The sequence below is a fragment of the Pimephales promelas genome, chromosome 10 (genome assembly GCF_988280905.1).
Source record: "Pimephales promelas chromosome 10, fPimPro1.hap1.1, whole genome shotgun sequence".
NCBI classification, from domain to species: domain Eukaryota; kingdom Metazoa; phylum Chordata; class Actinopteri; order Cypriniformes; family Leuciscidae; genus Pimephales; species Pimephales promelas.
The window spans coordinates 4,613,421-4,639,413 of record NC_142778.1 but is presented as its reverse complement, the minus strand read 5'-3'; the positions used below and the strand labels follow the sequence as shown (position 1 = coordinate 4,639,413).

The window sequence follows — 25,993 nt, the reverse complement described above, 5'->3', positions numbered from 1 at the left end:
TATTATGTCGCAGACTCTTCCGCTTCTTCCAGTCATGGATGTCGAGGGTAATGCGGGAATGATGTCATTGATAGGAGGATTGGTTAAACTTGCTTATTGATGCAAAGATTCTTGGAAAAATTCAGGATAATCTTAGTACAAAAAAAAATATATAACACTGTTTTTTTTTTTTTGATATTTTAATCCAAAAATCTTACATAATATCATCTTTAAATACTACATCATCACAGTATGGTCTATAATGGGGAACAGCTATTGAATGATGCAGTGGGAAGGTCATTATTTTTTGTGCTAGAATGAGAGGTTTATATCAGTCATCAAAGTTGCTCTAGTTATGGATGGTTAGGTATTCAAAGGCATTAGATATGGCCCTAGATATTTTCTCAGTGTGCCCCTGTCTAAGACCTCTGAAAGTGTGTTTTGTCCAGATAAGCCCTTTAGCTCAGTTAATACAGTGATGTTTTTGTCGTTAAGCCTTTGTGCACTTTCAACAGACAGTAAGGCTTTCGTCCCCCTAAAGACTGTGACATGGCATGAAACCAAGACCCTGGGCAGTGCCATCTGTCAGCATGGCTGCCACACACAGAGAGCTGGAGAGCAGAACCAGACTCATACCGCGTAGAGTTCCCTCTTTTAAAATCGAAGAATAATATTAGCTTGTATTTAAGTGTTTGTGTGCATATGCGGTTAAGGCCTATACAACATATTTGCATTTATTTAAGTCAATAGTAGGCATGCAGAAAATGCTTTATATTTTATTTCAGTGTGATCAGTCACTTATATTGATGAAACGCTCTTCAGAATGGCTCGCTCTGTTTGCCAAGTGTTTCCATTAGAAACACCCTCATTTCCTCATTCACTTCAGTGGGTTGGGCTTGAAATCCAGCGCAGAGAGTGTTGCACACCACCTAAACCTACCCATCTCCACCCCTTAGATTTGGATCCAACTCCGCCCCCTGGATCTCGTGTACTGCAATGAGGTGCTACTGAAAACCGTGGCAAATATATAACTGCCTAACGTCTCACGGTTTTACACTACGGACACATGTCAAACTTTCAGATGTTTGACAAAACAATGAGACACACTCACACAGGACACATTCGATATCAATATCAGCAGTCACTGTTGATATGAACAGAAATATGGTGGCTGTCACCAGCTGATAAATGATTCCTGTCATTAACTTAAGAGATAATAAACAGTGCAGTTGGCTATTGGCATTGATCTGTGTGAGGCTATTTGAAGGAATTATTCCCTGTGGTTTGACAGAATTTCATCGATTTAGTGGTGACACCATTAATTAGATCTTTCGTCTGTTCTTTCTATCCGTTACACCAACTTTTCCATAATGGTGATGGAATTGCAAGTGATTCGGGTTTGGATTCATTAAGCCAAATTCCTGAAATGTTCATTTCATTATGAAGAGGGAAAAACACAGAAAAAAAAAGGTCCTTGCAGTTAATAATGAGAAATTGCATGCTTGGTCTGCCAGTTGTGACAGTGACCTGAACTGGAGGAACAAGAAGTAAGCAATTATTTATCTTACAAAATCAGAAGGTGAAAAATTTCAAACGAATGCATGCAAATTAGTTCATTTGAAATAGCATTGTATATATGGTTTTGTGGAAAAAGAAAAAAATATATTTCAAGTATAAGTACAGCACAGAAAGGGATTGAACATTTCTGCTACCATCCTGATTATCCAAACCCCATGGGGTTTGTTAACAATAAATTATCACTGAATACTTGCCTGACCGCCAAATGAAAAAAGGTCCACCGAGGAAATCTAATAAAGTCCTGGAAACAGATGCTAATGAGGGAAGGAAACTGAAGAAAATATAGCAAAGGGTTTGGGGTCGTGTGTGCCAATCAGCTTTGTCATGACATCATTAGCCTGCTGCCACATGCCATTTTTTGCTCCGGTGCACGCCACTTTTAAAAGTAATGCGTATACAATGTTGCGTTACTCGCAAAAAAAGTAATTAGGCCTACATGTAATTGCATCAGCAAGCAATTTTGTGTGTAAAAGAAGGCTAATAGCCATCCAAACACAGCCATGGTGTCAAGACTAAAACCAGGCAAAATTTGGGCTGTAGTGAAAATGTAGTAGATAGCCCAAGAATAGATGCATAGAACACGTCAACCAAATTAAACCAAACACCTTGTAACCACTATTGACTTTGCTTACATTATGGAATACCATACATCTAGCAAGTTATTTTGGCAAAAATTATATGTAACCAAATTCAAGGTTATTTTGGCTAGAAGTGGGTTACTCGTAGCCGGACTATATTGGGTCTAGAAGGTAAAATGATGGCTATTGCTTGCTGGATAGTTACTTTTTTGGAAATACATTAGTAATGTTGATGAAGTGAGATTAAATACCTAAAGTTTATTTGTGATATTAATCATTGCAGGTTTGTGTAATGTTCTAAGTTTGCATTTCACTGGTTTTATTCATGTTTTTGGTGCTATTTGAACACGAGAAAGAACATTTATGGGACGGTTCATGTCAGATTTCGTTGCTGATTTGAAATATTTAATTGTGAGTTTGGCAAACAGTCTTTAAAATTTCCCCATTGAAATAAATAGGACTTGGGCGTTGCAAATATGGCCGCCGAGTGAACATACTTTGGTGTCAGTCAATAAATAGGAAAACAAAGTAACTTGTATTACTCATGGGCATAGATTAATAAGCAGAAAATATGTAATAATAAAATGTAAATTCATCCCCCACACTTTTCTGTGGGCAAATATGTTTTACGCAGAGGTTTTCATGAGCCAGTGTGAATAAATCTAGGTGACCTATGCATGACCTGATGTTTTATTCTTACCCAAAACGAGGCGATGAGAACATTACTCGTTTAGCGTTCATGTAAACACTACATTCAGATTCACCAATCAGAACGAATTCAGTTAGATTGAAACAAAAGCTGTATGTAAACAGTGAATGGCGACTGCAGAAAGCTAAATCCCGCACATTTTGTACGATCTCGAAGGCCAGACATGTCCAGAAAAAAGAGGATGGTAACCCCTATCAGCTTTCTCTTACTAATTTACTCTGCTTTCTCCACATAACAAGAGCCTGCTAGATGGCCGATACTATGTGTACATTCTGTGAGTGAGATCCCACCCTGGACGGTTTGACAACATGCGGGACAGACCCTACTATTGACTGTAGTCTTTAGCCTTTGGCCAAAAAATCCTTCAATGACGCAAAATGGCGATTTTTGCGTCATCTGAGGATTTTTTTCCGGGCAAAAAATACATAAATCTCTTGTCTCAGGGGGTTATGAGGGTGGAAAGCATGGTAATTTGAAAATACTACAGGTTTTCTACTAATACAAAGCTTAATGCTAAATCCTGAAGTATCCCTTTAATTAATGAATTAAATGGGTGCGTCTTTATCAGCTCCCCAGTTCAGTAGACAGCACTGATCAGGGATATGATTGGATATTTTAAGGGCTGTCTCAATCGCAAAATCATTCACTCCCTAAAAAATCGTAAAATGCTCCGCAAAAACCAGGGTGCATCAATGCTCACTATGCTGTCTTATGGGAAATTATGTCACATTTCTGAAGCATGAAACATAAACCCACAAGACAATGAAATAAATAATTACACAAGATTTTTTTTTTAAATTATTATTATTATAAATTGTTAAACAGGTAGTGAACACATCTAGTTAACATTTATAATTAATATTCAGCTGTTATGTTGTGGGATATGAAACAACAATGTGTTTAAACAGCGCAAGAAATAAAATGAAAGAGATATATTGTGCCTGTTGATGACTGATACAAGTGGTAACGTTGTACAGTGACGTTGTAGAGTAGGGAAATTGAGTTATCACTGTCACAGTGTGTAGTAAACCAGGGTCCTTACAACTGCCCGGATTCATGTACACTATACTGATTCACAAACTCAGAATCTAGGGAGTTGTTTGAGACGCACCCCAATAATAAAGTGGCCAGGGAGTGCACATTTTTTAAATGAATTGTAAAATTGTTCAACCAATATTCAGTAATATATATTATCGCAATTATGTAGCCTATATATATATATATATATATATATATATAGGCTATAGGCTACCCTGCAATATATTCTAGGTCCAAAATTGTTTTTCCTTTAGGGGGCTTTTATCTCTGTTGTACATTATTATTAAATGTAACCTAGACAGGTATATGTCTATTCTTTAAGGTTCACTTTTGACACAGAAACGGTCTGTCCTCTTGGTAGCACATGTTTTGGAAATAATAACTCCACTGTCAGCTCTCATCAATCACGGATATTCATTTCTGAAATGAACTGTAAAGAGAGTTTTCGGACTGGTGGTCAGGAACAGCGGGGTGACAGCAAGGCTGTGGTGTTCTCAAGCATGCAGAGAGGAGGATGAAATGAGAACACAGCAGACAGTCTCTCAGAACTCTGCGATGGACTAGATACGGTGCTTAGACCCTGAAATAAATGTTCAAAACAGAAGGAATTTCTTATTTCCTGAAATAGTAGTTGGTCTAGTAGTTCCCTGGTGACATGGTTTAAGCATTAGGCACAATTCCCACTAAATGTGTTAGATTAGCTAGCATGTGCCAATGTGCATTTGATTTTTTTTTTTTTTAAATATACACTATAAGAGGAAGTTTCAATGTTTATCTTATAGATTGAGACATTCAGAAGACCAGAAATCAGCCAGCCAACAAGATTATGCCTCAAAACATGTGGCTTGATGTGGAAATGCTGTTTATTTTCTAAGTGCTTGGATTTACAGCTGTCACTGTTGGCTCATATTTATAGGATAGCATCTTGCAGGTGATGGAGATTTGTTGGATGCACATCCAGGGCACGAAGATCCTGTTCCACCACATCTTAAAGATGCTCTATTGGGTTGAGATCTGGTGACTGTGGGGGCCATTTTAGTACAGTCAACTCATTTTCATGTTCAAGAAACCAATTTGAAATGATTCGAGCGTTGTGACATGGTGCATTATCCTGCTGGAAGTAGCCATCAGAGGATGGGGACATGGTGGCCATGAAGAGATGGACATGGTCAGAAACAATGCTCAGGTAGGCCGTGGCATTTAAATGATGCCCAATTGGCACTAAGGGGCCTAAAGTCACACCCTTACACCACCACCAGCAGCCTGCACAGTGGTAACAAGGCATGATGGATCCATGTTCTCATTCTGTTTACGCCAAATTCTGACTCTACCATCTGAATGTCTCAACAGAAATCGAGACTCATCAGACCAGGCAACATTTTTCCAGTCTTCAACTGTCCAATTTTGGTGATCTCTTGCAAATTGTAGCCTCTTTTTCCTATTTGTAGTGGAGATGAGTGGTACCCAGTGGGGTCTTCTGCTGTTGTAGCCCATCCACCTCAAGGTTGTGTGTGTTGTGGCTTCACAAATGTTTTGCTGCATACCTCGGTTGTAACGAGTGGTTATTTCAGTCAAAGTTGCTCTTCTATCAGCTTGAATCAGTCGGCCCATTCTCCTCTGACCTCTAGCATCAACAAGGCATTTTCGCCCACAGGACTGCCATACTGGATGTTTTTCCCTTTTCAAACCATTCTTTGTAAACCCTAGAAATGGTTGTGTGTGAAATTCCCAGTAACTGAGCAGATTGTGAAATACTCATACACCAACAACCATGCCATGCTCAAAATTGCTTAAATCACCTTTCTTTCCCATTCTGACACTCTCTCTCTCTCTCTCTCTCTCTCTCTCTCTCTGTTCTGGAGAGTGTGAGAGTGTTTGTGACAAATAAGAATGCAAAATAAGTTCTACAAACAGACACCTCAGCAGCATCAGCAGATGACAAATAACTAGCCTACGACACCAAATCACATACTACTGCATTCATGTTTTTTTTTTTTTTTTTTACTATGCTGACTTTTTACTTTTTGACATTGAATTTTCATTTTGATAAATAACTTACTTCATAATAGAAAATATAATTAATCTCAGGTTGAAGGCAGAAGAGTAATTAGATTGTTTTCTTCAAAAATCCCCTTTGATGCTGCAGTGGGGACTGTAGTGTGATTATAAAAACACTATCTGACCGAGCCTCCAAGAACAGGCTGGCCATCAATTGAAAGTAAATATTTAATCTCTGATTTGCTTCAATGATTTTGAGGCACTCAGTTATTTTCAGAGAACTTAGTCAATTTACAAAAGAAATATTAACTCAAATATTTGATTCTGCCAATCTAAATCTCTCACAGTACACTGGTTGGTTGGTTTATACCTGTTAGTTCCCACATAATTTTATTAGAATGTGTGTGTGTCCATGTTTGGGCAGTGTTAGGGAAAGTTACTTTTAAAAGTAATGCAAGAAAACGCGTGTAACAGTATGATGGATCTGTGCATCAGGTCTTGATATACCTGTTGCCAAATTATGAGATAATATTAAAAATATCTATATTGCAGTTTTTCCCATGGTATCGATGTCAACATTGTGGCCAGTGAAAATGCTAATTGGCTAGTAACTTTGAAAAACTACTGGTCACAGTGGCTGGTGAGCAAAAAAAGAAAGTCCTACTGTAGTTAACCCTCTGATGGTCTTCGTTTAGGAGCCCCAGCTGTTTATGATAGATTTACTTTTTTTTTTTTTTGTGGATTTGAATATTTAAAACAATCTCAAAAACTGTTTCTTATTAAGTTTTAGATTTTTTTTTTTTAATTTAAAGTTTGTGAATTATAATTCCAGCCAAAAATTGGATTAGAAAGAGAAGCTTGTGTTGCTATAAGCAAATTTTATACCCATTTTTTTCACAATTTGTATTAATTCGTTCAATTATAACACTTTATGTAGAAAAATTTTGGTGAATTTTAGTGTTTTTGTAAATTTCCCATTCATTTCCTATGGGGGTCATTTTTGACCGAAAACCAAAATTGTGACTAATTTTTTACGACCACTTAGAATGCTCGGATCATGAACTCTTTTTTTTTCTTTTTCACATCCCTAATGCCAGATATGTCACCAAATTTCGTAACATTCCGACGAAGCTGTGATTTTTAAAAATTCTAAACAGATTTTTTGTAATCTGAATTTATTGGTGTGTATGTGTATTAAAGTGTGTTTGTATGTGTGTGTATGGGTGGTTGATGTGGTAGTGTCACCCCTTTACTGCGGTGTACTTTCTTTTAGAATTGTGGCCGATTTGTAGATTTTTACAGACAAAAATTCAGAGAATGTTTGTGTTTTTGTAAATTTCCCATTCATTTCATATGGGGGTCATTTTTGACTGAAAACCAAAATTGTGACAAAGTTTTTACGACCACTTAGCATGCTCGGATCATGAGCTCTTTTTTTTTTTTTTTCACATCCCTAATGCCAGAAATGTCACCAAATTTTGTAGCATTCCGATGAAGCTGTGATTTTTAATAATTCAAAACAGATTTTTTGTAATCTGAATTTATTGGTCTGTATGTGTATAAAAGTGTGATTGTATGTGTGTGTGTTGATGTTGTAGAGTGTCACCCCTTTACTGCGGTGTACTTTCTTTTAGAATCGTGGCCGATTTGTAGATTGTGCAGACAAAAATTCAGAGAATGTTTGTGTTTTTGTAAATTTCCCATTCATTTCCTATGGGTCAGTCATTTTTGACCGAAGACCACGAGTGTGACCATTTTTTTTACGAGCACTTATGCTCGGATCATGACCAAATTTTTTTTATATATATATATATATATTTACATACCAAATCCCAGAAAAGTCACCAAGTATCATAACCTTCCAGTGAAGCTGTGATTTTTTTTAAAATTCAAAACAGAAAATTATTTGGTCAGAAGTGACCGGGGACCATCAGAGCGTTAAAGGAACTACGAAAACATCCCTACTGTGTGAACCCCCCTATAGTGTAGGAAGTTTAAGGATCAAAGTTTATTCAATTCCTAATCCATCACTCTGATGCGTGAAGCATCTGCACAATGTATTCTGGATGTTGTTCACCATAAAGCAGGTAACAAATCACCAACATAAAGATATCTCTCCATCTCTGTGTGATCTCTCTGCTCTCTCCACCTCTGTTGGTTTCGCAGCAGAAGTTGGAGGTCAGCGGGCATTTTATTGAGTTGCATCTACAGGAGCAGGGTCCATTTAGCAGATTGCCTGTCAGGGATGATCTTTACTAAAAGGCGCTGCACGCAGAGAAGGTCTTGGCAAGACACTGTGATGCTGTTGTTTGCTGTGGAGTGGATGCATGTGCAAATTCTCTGACCCATTTATCATGTCATAAGCCCATTTCATCACCATATGGTTGTGCTGTCTGAAAAGAGGGTTATTTGTATGAGTATACATTTGACAAGCTCAGGTTCCCTCATGCTGTTGAGTTTTTAATGGATTTGTGCCATAAATCACAAGATATTTTGGGACATATTGGATGTTTCATTACGTAAACTCTCTCAGTCTAACATAAATTCTTTCAAAGATAAGTTTTGGTGATCACATCTATGCTCTAGAAGCATGGTGCTATTTTATTCATCTGGAGTGCAGTGCCCAAAAGTATTGTAAGCCAACCATGTTCATAAGTTCTGTTGTTACCAACATGGTTCACCGATTAGCCATTTCCCAAAACCATGGTTAGAAGCATCATGTTAGTGTGACATTAAATAGATAACACAAGCTCATGTTAATTTGTAACTATTTTACATTTTGGGAAATTGTAGGCTAATTCGTATGAATTGGTATGATCTCAGTTGTACATTTTCGACATTCACATGAAATCCCTACTACATTTTCCAGTGAGATTAAAAACAGATCATGCTCTTGAGCACAATAAGCAAGCTAACATGTAGTAGCTACATCTTTCATTCATTTCTATTAAAAAAATATACATGCATTTAATGCTATACTGTATTTGCAGAGCATGAACATGGTCTGTATTTCATAAACATGGCATCTGTGTCAAAGAAGGAGTCTCACAAGGAGTTTGTAGGCCGCCAACCCTCACAATTATAAATATCCAGCCCGTTCTCATCCCAAGGCGTCATCTTACTGACCGTGCTTCAACATCCGACGCTTTAGGCACCCTTTAGCATCAGTTAGATGACGCTATCCTAGTGATCTAACCCTACCCCAGACCTAAACCTACCCGCGTCATCTAACTGACGCTAAAGTTAAAGCGTCAGTTAGATGACGCCCTAGGATAGCGTCATCTTACTGACGCTAAAGGGTGCCTAAAGCGTTGGATGTTGAAGCATGGTCAAAAGTGTCAGTTAGATGACGTCTTGGGATGAGAATGCGTTGAAGGTCTTTGCTTCAGGTTGAATGATTCACATTGGCTAAGAAATACATAAACAGTAATTTTCCACACATATACTGATAAACTGAACTGAAGCATATCTCCATCGATTATGCAGCCGACACTCGGACCCTGAAGTTAGGCACGCCGTGACCTTCCAGGTCGCAGATCTGGGTTGCTGGCCGCTAGCCACAACAACTCAATCTCCATTAATGGCAGTTGTTCCTTAACCTGTTACTAAAAAGGCTAACACACACACACACCGACACACAGCTTCCTCAATGTTGCACCCCCATCACTGCATGTTGTTCTTTCCAATTATTAATATTACTATTTATTTAACATGTATTTTTTTATCATATAGCTGTTGCTGTATTTAAGAAAATAAGATTTTGGAGACTGTAAACTACCTTATTGCTTTCATGAAATGGTCATATTAAAACTATTAATGACACATTTTCATATATAAGGACAGTGCCATTCTTCCACAACACATAAAGTTCCTTATGTTATAAAAAAATAACCATACAGTAACCATAGAGGGTGAAGAGTTTGACTATGGTGGACAGGTTTTTCAGTGTAATGCGCAAGACAACAGCGTGTGTAATGACCTGAATGGTCAGAAATTGTGGGAAAGTTATGTATGCACAGTCGTTTGGCCGGATCAGTCACTATTAAAGCTGCTGTGATTGGATGAGCACTAGTTCGCAAGTGACACAGGAAAGGCTGATCAAATGTCAGACAAATGTCAGGTCCCTATAGAGAAAAATGAACGTCCAGGCGAATAGGTCACCGTGAGTTCATGGCAAAGGGGGCAGAGCTTGGCATCCCCTAACTGATCTGTGATGACGTGGCAAATGCCAAGCTATTAACAGTTTGCTCACAATCTGAGGCAAAGGAAGAATTGATTTATTTGTGTTACTATCTGACTTTCTTTGGGGATAGAACAACACAAAAACGTAAAGATTATAAAAACTAACATCAAGGTGAGTATTTTTTTAACCTTTTTTTGTCACATCTGCCAGCTTCTCAGAGTAACAGATTTCCCAATAAGAATAAACGACACGGAAAAAAAAATCATAATCATATTTAATATCTTTTCTCGTCTCACAAAATACTCCAATTTTATTACATGTTTGAGCTGCTTCTTTGTGCAGATTTCTATGGATGCTTGTTTCCACCTAAATTTAAAAAAAGGTAATTGCAACATTTTCCCCCTCACAATTCATATTTTTTTATGTTTTATTATATACAATTATATTAAATAATATTTAAAAAAGGTAAAAAAGTACAAAATGCTAGAAATAAAGCTTTTTTTATTCCATGGACACTCCACACTGTAAAAATGAATATGCTTTATCTAATCGATAGAATTGTGGCAACAGATCACAAGCAATATTATTAATTAAATTTAACAAATTAGAAAATTAATCAAATTATTCCTTAAAAGTTAACAATTTAAAATGAGTAAAGTTTACACCAAAAAAATGAACAAAAATATCTCACTAACAGACAGACATCAAAGATTAATTAAGAACTATTTATTTTATATTGCCAACATTGAAGACACCTGATGTTAACAAGCAGATTGGGTTTTGCCAAAGTTTTATAAATCATATTAAAGTTCTTTACAGTGGCGTTGAGAGTATTCTTAAGGTGAACGGTGGTTTATGTTCTCCTTTTAAAGCTCAGAGGTATTAGGCAGGGGTGCTCATTGTCTGGTATGCTTTTTCTTTGGCAAAAGAGACACTTTTACAACCAATAAGGGTCAAACTTCATGGTATATGTTTGCCAAACTACAAATAACCTGATATTGTCAGCTTATGCCGACGATGTTATAGTCGTGATTAGTAGACAAAGTGACATATAGGTTTTGTTAAGTTTACTTAAAGGGTTAGTTCACCCAAAAATGAAAATTATGTCATTAATGACTCACCCTCATGTCGTTCCAAGCCCGTTCATCATCGGAACACAGTTTAAAAAATTTTAGATTTAGTCCGAGAGCTTTCTCTTCCTCCATTGAAAATGTATGTACCTTATACTGTCCTTGTCCATAAAGGCAATACAGACATCATTAAAGTAGTCCATGTGACATGAGTGGGTTAGTTCGAATTTTTTGAAGCATCGAAAATAGTTTTTGGTCCAAACATAGCTAAAACAACGACTTTATTCAGCATTTTATTCTCTTCCGGTTCGGTTGTCATTGCTCGTTCACGATTACAATGACGCTGCTGACGTGTTATCTTGTGCGCCAGAGCTTCGTATACACTCTGATGGAGACGCGCGCTGTATTCAAGCTTTTCTACATTGTTTGTATTTTGGTATTGCAATATTTAAAAAAAAAATGGTTCGTAAGTGTGGATGTCACGGATGTCCTAATCGGGCGCACAAGATAACACTTTTTATTGTACCTTTGTAAAATTGATAATAGTTAACTTATAAGAAAAAAAATCTTTAAAAAACTCCTGATGAACCTTGTTCCACAAGAGAGGAATCTATGCTCCCAACATTAAATTGAATTATTGATGAAATGAATAATAAAAAAAAAACAAGTCGGAACAACAAACACAACAAACTAATCTCAGCTCAGTCGTGCACTGGGGAAAACAGGAACACGAATTAAGACCAGAGAATGCTTCGGCAAATGCACAAAGCACCTGCTATTTAAATGAACATTAAATGTAAAGTCTGTTTGAACCAGAGAGTTATCAGAACTGTGATGGAATTTCAGAGCATAAAAAAGATTTATTAGTTTTTTTTAACTGCCTTTTTTGCAGTGCAAATTAAGAGATGAGGCATGAGCAGAGAGGAATTGAAAAATGAGAGAAAAAAAGAGAATAGGAATGAAAGAAAAGGTTAGATGTAGTTCAAGCTGACCTTTCATTGACCTTTCGTAAGAGCGGCCAATCCAGCTAATGATGCGTCAGCGCGAATGAATCCACAGTATAAACACAATACACACACATACACTAGCACACACCCTGCAGTACATAACCGTCAACTGTCACCCATAATGCACTAGACCTTTGCTTCTGGAAGAAGCAGTGCCTCTCTTAAAATAAGATGGCATGGTTTTACTGGCTCTGTTCCAAAACAGATTGAGCTGCTTCTATCTTCAGCATTTTAGAGTACCCTTGTTATGCTTTTTCGAATATTACCTTTCATGCAGTGTATAATATAACTGTTTGTCAATGTAAAAGTCTGCAATTTTTTTAAAAATCAAAGTGCACGACAAATCTGTTTATTGCCTCCTCAAAGAAACAATTGATTCTGAACTGCTGAAACGAGTCGTCAGCAGTAACATACAGTATGTAAGTTTTTAATAAATGTGGATAATGTCAACCTATGGTCACCGTTTGCTGCCTTGAGTTGGTCGATGAGGCCTGGAAGAGTTTGGTTTGTGTTGTTGATATGTCGAGAAGACACGGTTTGCTGCACTTCCAAATTATGAGGATTCATGCTGGATTTGATATGATAAAACCGACGCCATTGTTATGGTTTGTATCGACATGCACTGTAAGTGGTAGACCAATCACAACAGACTGGGCCATCTGACCAATCAGAGCAGAGTAGACCAATCACAACAGACTGGGCCATCTGACCAATCAGAGCTGAGTTGACCAATCACAACAGACTGGGTCATCTGACCAATCAGAGCTGAGTTGACCAATCACAACAGACTGGGCAATCTGACCAATGAGAGCAGACTCAGAGTAGACCAATTACAACAGACTGGGTCATTTGACCAATCACAACAGACTGGGCAATCTGACCCATTAGAGCAGAGTTGACCAATCACAACAGACTGGGCCATCTGACCCATTAGAGCTGAGTTGACCAATCACAACAGACTGGGCCATCTGACCCATTAGAGCTGAGTTGACCAATCACAACAGACTGGGCCATCTGACCAATCAGAGCAGAGTTTACCAATCACAACAGACTGGGCCATCTGACCAATCAGAGCAGAGTTGACCAATCACAACAGACTGGGCCATCTGATAAATCAGAGCAGAGTTGACCAATCACAACAGACTGGGTCATCTGACCAATGAGAGCAGAGTTGACCAATCACAACAGACTGGGCCATCTGACCAATCAGAGCAGAGTAGACGTCATTTTAATTTTAAAAGTTTTAAATTTACAATTTTAATTTTTAAAGTTGTAGTTAGGCTATTTTTAGTTAGGCTATCTATATCAGGCTACTGTTAGTTTTTAAAAAGTCTATATAGTTCATTTTCTTTTTTTTTTTATTTCACTTTTAGTTATTTTAGTATTTAGTACTAAAAAAAATGAAATATGGGATGTCTCACCTACTCCCCAACCATGCAACTACAATTGAGATGAATGGGAATGCAATGCTATGCTTTCTCCAGAGATAGACTTCCTTGCCACACACACACACACAGTCGAAAACGGCCGTAATCATCTCCATTACCACGGCACAAGACATTAATATTTAAAGCCACTGCACTCGGGCAGATGAGTGATTTCCGAGCTGGGTCTTTCTATTGACCCTCTTTGAGATACAGCCATGTCAATTGACCTCAGCGATGCACAAACACAGTGGCTCACATATACAACAGACACAAGCTGTTTGAGGAAAAGTCTTGGATTAAATTAGCCTAATATTGATTTCAATCAAAGCAAATGAGGGGCAGGGTTACTGTACGGGAGTGTGGTGTATGTCAGCTGTGTGTGTGTGTATGATAGAGGATCTCTTTGTGTGGTACTCAGTGATTTATTCAATAAGTGCGCTAAAGCCTCAGGCCCTCTCCTGTAGAAACAGGCACACACGCTACAAATAACACATGGCACAGCGATACAAGAAAATGTTTCAGTGTAACAATGAAATGACTGATAGTGTGGCCATTTCTCACATAAATAATATATATTTTAATTAGAATATATATATATTTTTTGAAAACTGAAACAAAGTTTCATAACACACATTGCTTCAACAGCATGATAAATGAACAGCGTACTATGCCATGCCATGACTGAAAACCTTATTTCATCCATACGCTGATCTCTTCGCAGGCAATTACAAAATAGTCTTTATAATTTACAGCGTTATATATATCACCTAAAGGATTATTAGGAACACCATACTAATACTGTGTTTGACCCCCTTTCGCATTCAGAACTGCCTTAATTCTATGTGGCATTGATTCAACAAGGTGCTGAAAGCATTCTTTAGAAATGTTGCAAGAATGAAATAAGTTAAATTACATAAGTATACTCTACTGTATGTATTTAATCTCATATTAACCAATTTATTCGATGATCCAATTCAAACTAATAAGCAAAAAATGACTTTAAATAAACCTCACATTTGTGTTTCCTTTTTCTTAATCCCTGAAGTAAGAGTGTTGAACTTTCTTCAGAGCTGCGCTTTGTTTGAGTGGCGCCCTCTACTGTACAGGTGTGAATTTGCGAATTTGCATTTGCTTCAGCCTGAGGCTCATTTAACTTTTGGTGTGAAAGGGTCTTTACATTTGCCAAAAACAGATTTATTTATTTTTTTTTAATTAAAAAAAATCTTACAAGCAAGCCTAGCTTAGATGAGGAAATTTATTATTTTTTTTATAAAAATTAACTATTAGCAAATTTAGCCTTACTGTAAAGTGTTATAATGTATAATAAGATAACTTAAGATAAACATTTTCCCTGTGTGTGAGGTCAGGAGATTATTTTGTGTCAGATTTTCTGGGTATGTTTGTACAGTTACCTGATTTGCATAAATCCAAGTCTAAGCTCAAGGCTGCGGAATGTGAACCTCATCGACATATATTTTGATGGAAATATTTTGTACAAAACTTCTCTGTGGAATGAGTTGTGGTAGGAAGTGCATTTGGAGTGAAAATTAACATAATTAACAGAACTGCATTTTTAGCCTCATTGCATGTTAATGGTGTTGAACAAATTACTGCATATAATTTTATAAAGATCGCTAACAAATGTATGAGTAATTCTGCACGTAGTACTTCTGTTGGCATAAATGTCATCCAATGATTCATAAGACACATTATATTCTACACTTGGAAAGTCACCAATTTCTAAGTTCAGACTTGGAAGAGTGTGTTATTAAACGCCACATGAACTCAGACTTCCAACTTGGAAACTTTTTGAACGTGATTGCACCCAGAACATTGAGTTTTAGAGTCAATGTAAAAGTCTAATGCATCTTATTTGCATTCTTAATGAATGAATCATGGTTTTATTGTGGTTTTACACCAAGCTATCCGAAGCAGCAACAACAAAAAAACTCTACTGAGCCATGGGTTCAAATGAAAAGTAAATACAGTACATGAGAATGAAAATCTCTCTCCTGAAGGAAGTTTTTTTTTTCTCCTTCTCAAGGTCGTCAGCACTTTTTCTTACTTTTTTTCTTGTACATTAACACTCTAATCTGCATTAAGTGGAAAAGAATCACTATAAATCACTGTACGTTTCTGCCTTTAAACCACACACACATATATCCAAGGATTTGCAAATTTAATCGCAATGCTCTTTTTGCTCATTTTGAGTCCTGAAGCCTAGAACAACTCCACCTGAGACAATGGCTGTATTCCTTTGTCATTTTCTGCTAGTTCGGCACTTTGCAACAACACAAGAGAAACAACAAGAAAATCACATTAACCTAGCGAAATATGATCAGAACAGTCCGATTGAAACGAATTTCCAGAAATGAGATCTGAATAGTAGTTTAAAACGGATTTGTAAAAATTATTTTTGCAGTTAAACTGGATTGGATTTGGACTGACAGTCTGAACACACATTATAGACCAGTTCCAGCCGTCTTCTCTGTCGGCCCATGATTAATAAATGAAAAGATGGAATTTCATTAAATTTACGATTGTGGGAAATCTGCTTTGGGATTTCTGTGTTTCTTTCCGATTTGTTTGGCATCTTGATTGGTTTAATGTCTTGAATCTAATTGCTGTAATTAACCTAATTGGTTCCACATCTCAAAGAATGGGGACTGAAGTTTTCAGTTTTCAAAAAAGACCATAAAATAGCCATTAAAAGAAAAGAGTCAATTAACCTGTATTCCCAGTCTTCTGCCGTCATTAAAACAGGCTTACTGATCATCTTGATATTCTTCTCCACTAGTGGTCTTGTAAAATGGATCAGTCATTTTGTCAATAATCATTTTGTGAACTGTTTTGACTCAAAAGATAGTTTGTTCATGAAATGAACATTGTTACTTTTCTTATGAATGCCAAAGAGAGCTAGGACGGATGGCAAGATTTTCAGTGAAAAACCAATTATACTTTGGCGTGTTTCTCGCACAAAGTAATTGTATGGCTTCAAAGGACTTGGAAAACAGTGCATGATCCAATATGGACTACTTTAATCATACTTTATGGTTAGGCCCCATTCATGTTATCCACCCATGTTAATTTTATTACATATTTTTTTTAAAATATTGTTTGTCTAGCTATTACATAATACCTTTAATGCCAACAATACATTGGTATTATAACATTTAATTTAATTACATGTTGAATTGCCTTTACTATTGCACATGCCATTTGTAAATTGGGTTATTTTCTTTTTTTAAATTCAGCAACATAAACACACAAACATACAGTTTTGTGGAAAAATTGGCTGAGGTTGTCAGACATATTTATAAACATCAAATAACATGCAAAGATGAACCGAGAGAAAATATATTTTCATGCTCATTCTGTCAGAAAACTAGTTAACGAATTATGATATTTGGTATGAGGAGCCATGACAAATCTGGCAGGTGTTGCCATGGAAACAAGAAAATTGTATCCCAATACAGTACGTGTCAATTATTTGAACTACATATTTCATAAACCCAAAAATCCTGTGAATGCGAACTGATAAATTATTCACATCACTAGGGATAAAATAGCAGAATTAATTTAGCAGTCTTATTGAAAAAAGCTCAAATCACTAATCCTGTTATTAGTGCGGTCTTATTTAAATCCTTCATTTAAGTCATTTAATTAACAAGTTTATGATGTTCCGAATGAAAAAGGCTTTTACATTTATATTTTCAGAGGCAGAAAAAAATGTCTCCATTTGAAGAAAAGATGAACGCATGTAAACAATGAACCTTAAAGTAAAAAAGTAGCGAAAGCAATTTAACAGTCAACTTCGGGTATTTCAGAAACTATATGTATAAACACCACATTAAAACCACAACTAACTTCATACTAACTTAAAAGGATTTGAAGTAACTCCAACAGATAAATGAAACTGCTGCATTGATATTCAAATTATCATTTGATTTCTGGGATCCGGAGCTTTATTCTAGAGTTTCTTTTTTTTCCTCTTGGAAACACGGCCAGGCCGAGAATCATTAATACACCACACAGGTATTTCCTTTCCGTTTCATTTAGATAATCACATAAACGTCCATGCAGTGTTTATTTAATACACTTTATTGCTGCAGAGAGCTAAAAGACTTTTTATATAAGCGTATCTTCTTTGTTGTCTCAAAGTGCTTCACTGATGTAGTTAGCTCAACATTTTGTAATTAAAGTTGGTTATTATTCGATTTGGTCCCACTTTGTATTAGGTGTCTTTGACTACTAATTGATAGGAAGGAACACAATGTTCTTATTGTTGTATTGCAAAATACTTTTGCTGCTATTTAAGGGGACCTATTATTCCCTTTTTACAAGATATAAAATCCTAAGTCGTTGATGTATCCAGATTGTGTATGTGAAGCTTTAGTTCAAAATACCCCACCGATAATTTTCTTATATTTGTTAAGCATGTTAAAATCACCACTTTTAGGGGGTGAGCAGATACATGCTGTTTTTGTATGTGTCCCTTTAAATGCAAATGAGCTGCTGCTGACCCCATTAAAGAAGAAGGCGGAGCTTTATGAGCTCATTCCCATAGATATCCCAACGCATTCTCATCCTTTAGCGTCATGTAGAACGCTATATGACAAAACGGCGCTATACTACGCACATGGCACCCGTTATCGTTAATATAACACGCGCTGTGATGGTTAGGTTTAGGTGTGGGGTTTTGTAAGGTAGTCTCATATTACACGAAAGGATTTATGACGCCTTGGGTTCGCGTGAATATTAAGGATAAAGGGTGCCGTGTGCGTAGTATAGCGCCGTTTTGTCATATAGCGTTCTATGTGACGCTAAAGGATGAGAATGGGCTGGATATCCACAATAAAGGCTAAATATCTAGTCCACGCTGCTGGCCAATGGAGGTCCACGTCTGCACCTGGCGGCCATCTTGTCACAGGCAGCTCGCTCAATCGTAACATTGTGTTTTAAAGGTGCATGTACTTTTTAAATAACCATAACTTGCTCAATTTTCTACCGATTTTCTAACGGTTTGGTTTGTTATAAACGTCAGAGATGTAGTTATGACACTGCACACTTATGAATAATAAGTGGATAAATAATCATCCAGAATTATAGCCACGTTTATAACGTTTGTAAGAAACCAAACTGTTTGTAAGATTTCAACGAGATAAGAGTATTTGTGTTCGTGCTGATCACTCATCTTTCATCAGCTTGCCTGTGACAAGATGGCCGCCGGTGATGACGATAGAAACTCAGCCGTAAGACATCTAGCCTTTTTTGCGGATATCTATGCTCATTCAAACAACAACAAAACAGGACAACGTCAGTAGCGGTGTTCAGCGCTATATTGTCCGAATTTGAGTCGGACAATTATGCCTACAAAACCAGAAAATACCGCATGGAGATAGAACAGGTAAAGTTTAGCGTACTTATTACGTCTGTTTTTACGTCTGTTTATAAGTCTGTTTTAGAGGTCCCCGTCCAAATTATGACCAAAACCTTACTGATGAGTTTGTTGTGCAGAACAGCACCGTAAATGGCGGACAGTTCAACTCACTCACAGTGGAAATTATGTTAATACGGCAGAGTAGGCGGAGCCTGTACAAAGTGATGTCACTTTGCCCAGAATCTGCAAACGTCTTGTTTATGACACAGCTTATGATTTATGGGGATTAAAATAGAGGAGAGGGTGCATGTGTACACACACTGCCAACACACATTTAAAAGGTTTGGTGGTATGGATAGGTTTATGGGTTGGTTAAGATGTAAGGGAAGGGTCAACAGTGTAATTAAAAATTTGAGAAATTAATTACAGCTGTAATTACATACATGTATTTTTAAATATAGGTACAATGTAAAAAAAACATGCATGTACACGTATCAAATTATTATTTTAAATGTTAGTAGATACACTGCACTGTAAAAAAATATTGTTGGTTTAACTTAAAAAAGTAAGTAACCTGGTTGACTTAAAATTTTAAGTTGATTGAACTGGAAAAAGTGAGTTAATACAATGAAGGAGATTAATTTAATCATCAGAAACTCGAAATAATAAGTTATCTCGACTAAATGAATTATTTAAGTTGATTTGACAAAAGAAAATATGTTGTGATAACAAATCTTGAAAATATTTTTTTTACAGTGTGACCTTTAAACACAATTTGTTAACACTATTTTTTCAGTGTCCTTGTTACACGTTACATTACTGTAGTAATAACTATAAATTATGCATAATTGCATACAACTAACCTTACTGTAGTAAGTACGTGTAGTTAATTATACACAGCACTTAAATACATAACATGGACACCTTTATTATAAGATGCCCTTGTTACAGTGTAATAATTATATTAATTATACATTTAAGTAATAACTATGTGCACTTACGTTAGGGATGTGGTTAGCTTAAGAGTTTGGTTTAGGGTTAATTGCATGTAATTAAGCATAAATGACGTTATTACTCACATGTAACGTGTAACAAAGACATTGTAAAATAAAACCCCAATTTTTTGATCTCTCCCCTGTTTTCACAATACAAAGATGCCGAACTTGACAACAAACTCTTTGCTGCATGCTCCATCCTGCTGTTTATGAATTTGAATAAGCTTGCACACTGCAGCCTTCTTCTCTCTGACCTGAAAAAGCACCACTGTGCACAGCCGTCTCGAAATCAACCACCTGCATTCTGACACCACTATCTGTAGTATCTCCTATTGATAAAAAGAGAGGCAATTCAGAGACGATAAATGCAACGTTTTCTCCTGGGATGATAAAGCACATCCTGGCACTGAACCGCAAGCGGTGATATCTACATGCATCTGCTGTGGTACTCCAAAGATAAGACGGGACTCAGGAAGACGCTAATGTGATGCCACTTTACTGATGTAAGATGTGCCTCGAATATGCTTTTTTTTTCCTTTCTCTCTCTTTTCTCTCTGCATGGTGTTTCGTTTTCAGCCTGTGGAACCCTCTGCTGTGGTGAGGACAGATGAGAATCAGAGGGAATTATGGGCCAAGGTGACCCATTTAAATGAGAGTGAACGTTCTGGGTTTAAATGAGAGTTGGCGTACTGGGTTTGACATTTTATAAGTCAACTTGAAACATGCAACCCATTTACTTCCGTAATTTGAAGTCTTTCTGAGTGCAACCCGAAATAAAGTTGAGTGGGATTGAATTCATCTTTTGGGAGTTGAGCGTGAGAAGTGAGTATCTCATGGCAGAATGGAGCCAAGCGAGGAGGACCTCAGGATCGCAATAGCACATATAGCCCTGAAGTACAAGATTTGATTTGTTGTGTTTGTTGGTGGAACCCATGGACATTTTTTTTGGGCTAATCACTTGATATGTGAATGCCATGCGACTTAAAATAAAGTTGTGATAAAGAGCATTTTGCATTTGTTGCATTTGTTGCATTTTAACGACGCATTCCGAAAACAAACTTTGATTTTTTTTTTGGAATAATGTGCACCTGTGATATGAAATGTGCATTAACAAAGTGACTTTTAATATAAATAATATGAATCATCCTGTTTGACTCCATGTCGCAAATGGTTGCAATAATGAAGAGGAAAAGGATCTAAATGCACAGATTGATCTCATGAAATGGCGTATGTATGACACGCCAATTCGTATTTCCATATTGATTTGACTTAACATTTTACGTTTAGTTTAGTCAAGTCAAACATCTAAGATGGACACTTTTCAAGTTTAAACAACACATTTTTCAGTGTACTAAAAGTTCAGTTTAAACCTTTGTGTTTTGAATACAGAAAATGTATTCAGACAGAGAACATATATCTGTTTTTTTTGGGACACACACAAACGGATCACTCTAATTACTTGAATAGTACCTGACTGTAAAGCCAAATGACAGTCCCAATGGGCAAATAGTCAAATCCAAATGTCTTTATAAATATATATCAATGTGCTTGAGCTAGTAGCATAACTAATTGCGTTCAGCACACATCGCCAATTAATCACCAAGCCCCAACTTCCATAAGCCATGATGGATAACTCATGCTGTCCCCATCTATAGACTATAAATCCACCTTATCAGCAAATTCCCGTTCACATACTTCTCCGTTCTCTTTTCTTTACTGTCAAGTTTACAAATTCAATAAAAGCCATGTTTGTTCTGTGCTTCTTTTCCAACAGATGTCGCCTGTCTTCACTGATGTTGATGCAATTATAGGCAAGCTGTTTGAAATGAACAATTCAAACACGGTGTTGGAAAACGATTGAGCACTTGTGTACAAAGCTCTGTGCTTGCCAAAGAGCAGACGCAGCACATCATGGGATGTCGCCTAACCCAAATGTTTCAGCACTGCAATAACACACAGGTGCGTTACACTTTCAAAATATATTCCATTACAAATTATACAAGATCTGTTAAATGTAATTGTATTTGGGTTGGTGAAGAACTTACACAATTCCCTTTATACTTAAATTTCCTCTCTATGTCAGAAAACACAAAGTTACAAGGTAAATAACTATTTCTCAATAATAATTACACTGACAAGTAAAGCAAAGATTTCAAATCATGCATTTCCATGTCTCCAGGTAGGCTATTATAGATCCATTTGGCATTCTTTAATAATTTATGATTTTCACATTGTTTATATGTTAATGATACAAATGCACCACAGAGTATAATGTTTTCAGGTCACATCATTTTTAAGACTTGAGGCATTTGTTCCGGAAAGCTTTCTAAACATTTAACCATTTATGAATGCTATATGAACCAATTGCTTTAGAGTCAAAAGCACGAGTGTAAAGCACACAGCTGTCAAGTATGCATATGTAATCCATGAGGTATTTGAAAACCTTCATTCATTCAAGGGATTACAATGTGGTCTGAATCAGGGTTTCAACAGAGTCAAGGATACAGGATCCAGGTTGAACCAATCCAGTCAGGCTCACATTTTTCAGAGGATCAGAGTAGAAGAGATGTTGTTTCTCAGCGCCACCGTCATCTGTGGTCGACAAATCATGGCTCTACCTGTACGTGCTCTTGTACTTAGCCAACATTATAATATGGTAAAGATCTGATTGTGAAAATCGATAGCTGTGTCCCAATTCAGAGGCTGCGTCTTTCAAAAGCTGCATTCGAAGGCCAAATGCGGCACTCACAGCTGTCCCAATTGAGCCCGTTCTCATCCTTTGGCGTCATATAGGTGACACCAAATGACATTTTGTTGAAATACTACGCACATGGCACTCTTTAGCGTCAATATAACACGCAGAAGCCAAGGCGTCATATACGTTGGTGACTGGCATCCTTTAGCGTCAATATGAGACGCAAACCCTACCCCAGACCTAAACCTATCCATAACAGTGTGTGTTATATTGACGCTAAAGGGTGCCATGTGCGTAGTATTTCGAGTCAACGAAATGGCATATGGCGTAAGACAAATCATAAAAACAAATTGTTGCTTTTATAAAAGGGTTAGCACACATTACAAATATTAAAGCCAAAAAATTGTGTATCATTGCAACTTTCATGAAGTAAAATCATTAAAAGCCTTCCTTCCACTGGAAAAAATAGTCCCTGTCAATGGTCACATTATTCTGCCATTAGATGACAACAAACAAAGACTGTCTTTATGAGTCTGTCAGGAGAGAAGACTTTTATATTAAAAGGACTGAAACTCAAGACACAACTGACAAATGACTTGAGGGCACAGGAAACCCCTTAACTCTTAAAAGGACAAGATATCGTGCAGACATTGAAACTGATTCTTTATTACGAATATAGGAGTGATCTGAGGAAAAATTGTATATATACTGTAAATGCAGGTATCGTACACTCACTTACCTGATCTCTCACAATACTCTACTCCATAACCTTCAGTGAACAATATCAATGAGAACAAACATATGGTTAAGTTGCTAAGAGTGGTCGAAGTGATTGACCAATCAGATTGACCAATAAGAATCAAGAACTGGAACTTACTGTTTTATAAATCTTAATAAGATGCGATTTTATAGATAATCTTTTAATCTTTATTATAAATTGGACCACGGTGAACAAATTTAGAAAGATTGTGAACCAGGTTTTGTTTTCAGACACTTAGGGCCCTTTCACACCTACCTTGTTTGGTCTGGACTATCGGACTTTTCAGTTTGGTCCGAATCAAAATTACAGGTGTGAAACAAATTAAATTTGGTCCGACGAAAAGAGGTAGTCTCGGTCCAGGTCAAACTTTCAGACCTTTTAGAGGAAGTTCTGGGGGGTTTTGGAGACGAGGTTTTTAATTGAACTATGGTCTTATGATATAATAAGAAGTCAACTTGCAATCTTCTCCTCCTTTCCTGCCGGCGTTGATAAAATGTTGAGGACGTTCATTTGGTGAATTTGAACTAGCCTTGTGTATAGTTGGTGCTGCATGTAATGGCATAAAAATAACAATATAGTTGCAACGATATGCGTCTGTCTGTTAATGTTGTCAAAGTTACCCGCCGAATTGACAACACGCAGACGTCAGACGCACGTCCATTTACTAAACCAATCAATGTCAAGATGCAGCCCACATAGATGATGACGACAAGATGCAAGAATGTCGCGTAAAGTTCTTTAGTGCGCTCGCATAATTGCAGTGTGAAACCAAAACCAAAACGTTCTGAAAGTATAAAATGTATCAAAACGTGAATTTTGGTTTGGACCTTGGTGCGTACTTTCAGGTTATATATAACTTTTCAAAAAAGTCCAGTACAAACATTACTTGTCAACGGCAGCTTGGTGACAAAAGCAATCCTCCATTGTCCCATTTAATGACACTCGGTTCGACCTCCTCTCACTTCGATCCTATGAAGGATACAGCCTCTGAATTTAGATGGCTTATATTTCTTGAATAAATAGCTATCTGGGAAAGCCAGGAGATTTTCTCTATACTTAAATGTTGGTATAGAGACCTATGGTATCCACACACCTATGGTATCCACTGCTATCTGGTTCTCCACCAGCTTGGTCAACTCCTCAGTTGGCGGAGCGCCTAGCTGTAGCGCTGGATACCCCTCTGTTGACGGCCCTCTGACTCCTCCGCCCCCTGGTGGATGGTCAACGGCTCCTCCAGCTTTGGGCACCCGGCAGTGAGTCCTCCGTTCCCTGCTCCTCCCCATCATGTCTCCAGCCTCAGGCAAACAGCTGCTACTCTTCCGCTCCCTCTAATACGGTAGCCGTCCCTCCACATCCCAGGCGGATTGCAGCAAGTTCGTCTTTCCCTTCCGGCAAGTCACTCCAACCCACCGCCACGAGCATCCATGTCTGCTCAGACTCTCCTCAGCCGAGCTTGATGTCATCACTCCTCCTTTTCTCCTTCCGGAGCTCCTCCGTGAGACTCAAGACCAGTGTGGCGTGCAGATGACACTCATTAGCACTCACGCTCCGTTCCCTCGGCTCTCGGCCCTGTCCTGCTTGTTACACACGTGCTTCAGACACCAGTCACACTGGAGGCATTCCCAATAGCATCTAATTCAGACACAGTGTGAGTTCCCATTCAAAAGGGAACCCATTGATCCATGTAATTGATGTAACAAAGGCCAAGCCTCAGTCAATTCACAATAATTTCAACTCAAGTATATTTTCTTCTGTAAGAACGGCAAGATTCTGGATTGTTGATGCTTCTCAAAGAAATGTATTTAAGGCAATTCAGGCATAAGTGGGACCTGTATTACATATTTACACAATTTTCAGCGGAAAATCACAATTTAAGTATCTCATTTCCACCATTCAATCCCAAGACATTTTCGGACTATCTCATAAAGTGAACTAATAAACCCAGTAATCAGCCTCCCTCAATGGACATTGTGTGTGACAGCCGGAAGGCAGGTCCCCTAATTCCCAGTAATGGCTGGTTATTGCTGAATATATCTTTGAGAATGGAGGAAATAATGGGACATGCTGCTCTTGGGTGCCCATATAATCCAGCCATTAGAATTTAATGTGAGTTAGCCCTTATGTGTGTGGAGAGAAAAAGGAGGAGATATTCAGAGAGGACTGCTTGTGGTTATTATACAAAAAAAGGAATGCAGATATTGTATGCAGTAAAAAAATAAAAGCGATTACGCCAACTAAAAGTCACATTGACTAATGAGAGATTGAATGATGTAAAAAATGATAAACTTATCTATAAGAAGTCACCTTCACCGAGAAGCCTCAACTTCATCTACAGCAGATCGTTCTAATTAAAAAAATGAGCCATTTACCTGCAGGAGATACGAGACATCAAATTCATCGACTCGAGCAATTAACGTTATACAGGCCCGGCGCCAGATGGACTGTGCTAACTGTGCTAACAACAAGGCGGATGTAGTACTTCCAAATTTCTTTCATACTATCCACATTATTATATTGAACACACTCTAAGTCCAAATTCAAGTGTCGTACCTATTCAGGCAGTACTTGATTTCAGACGCACCGCAGGAGATTCTCA

General features: G+C 37.4%; 1 long non-coding RNA gene across 1 annotated transcript in view; it reads left to right on the top strand.

Annotated features, from left to right (window-relative positions):
• Positions 1-25,520, top strand: part of LOC120459913 (uncharacterized) — a 45,293-nt gene extending 19,773 nt beyond the window's left edge. Inside the window, exons 2-3 of the long non-coding RNA XR_005617851.2 lie at positions 21,717-21,901; positions 24,525-25,520. This is a non-coding gene — a long non-coding RNA (uncharacterized LOC120459913). The remainder of the gene's footprint in view (positions 1-21,716; positions 21,902-24,524) is intronic.
• Positions 25,521-25,993: the final 473 nt, after the last annotated feature.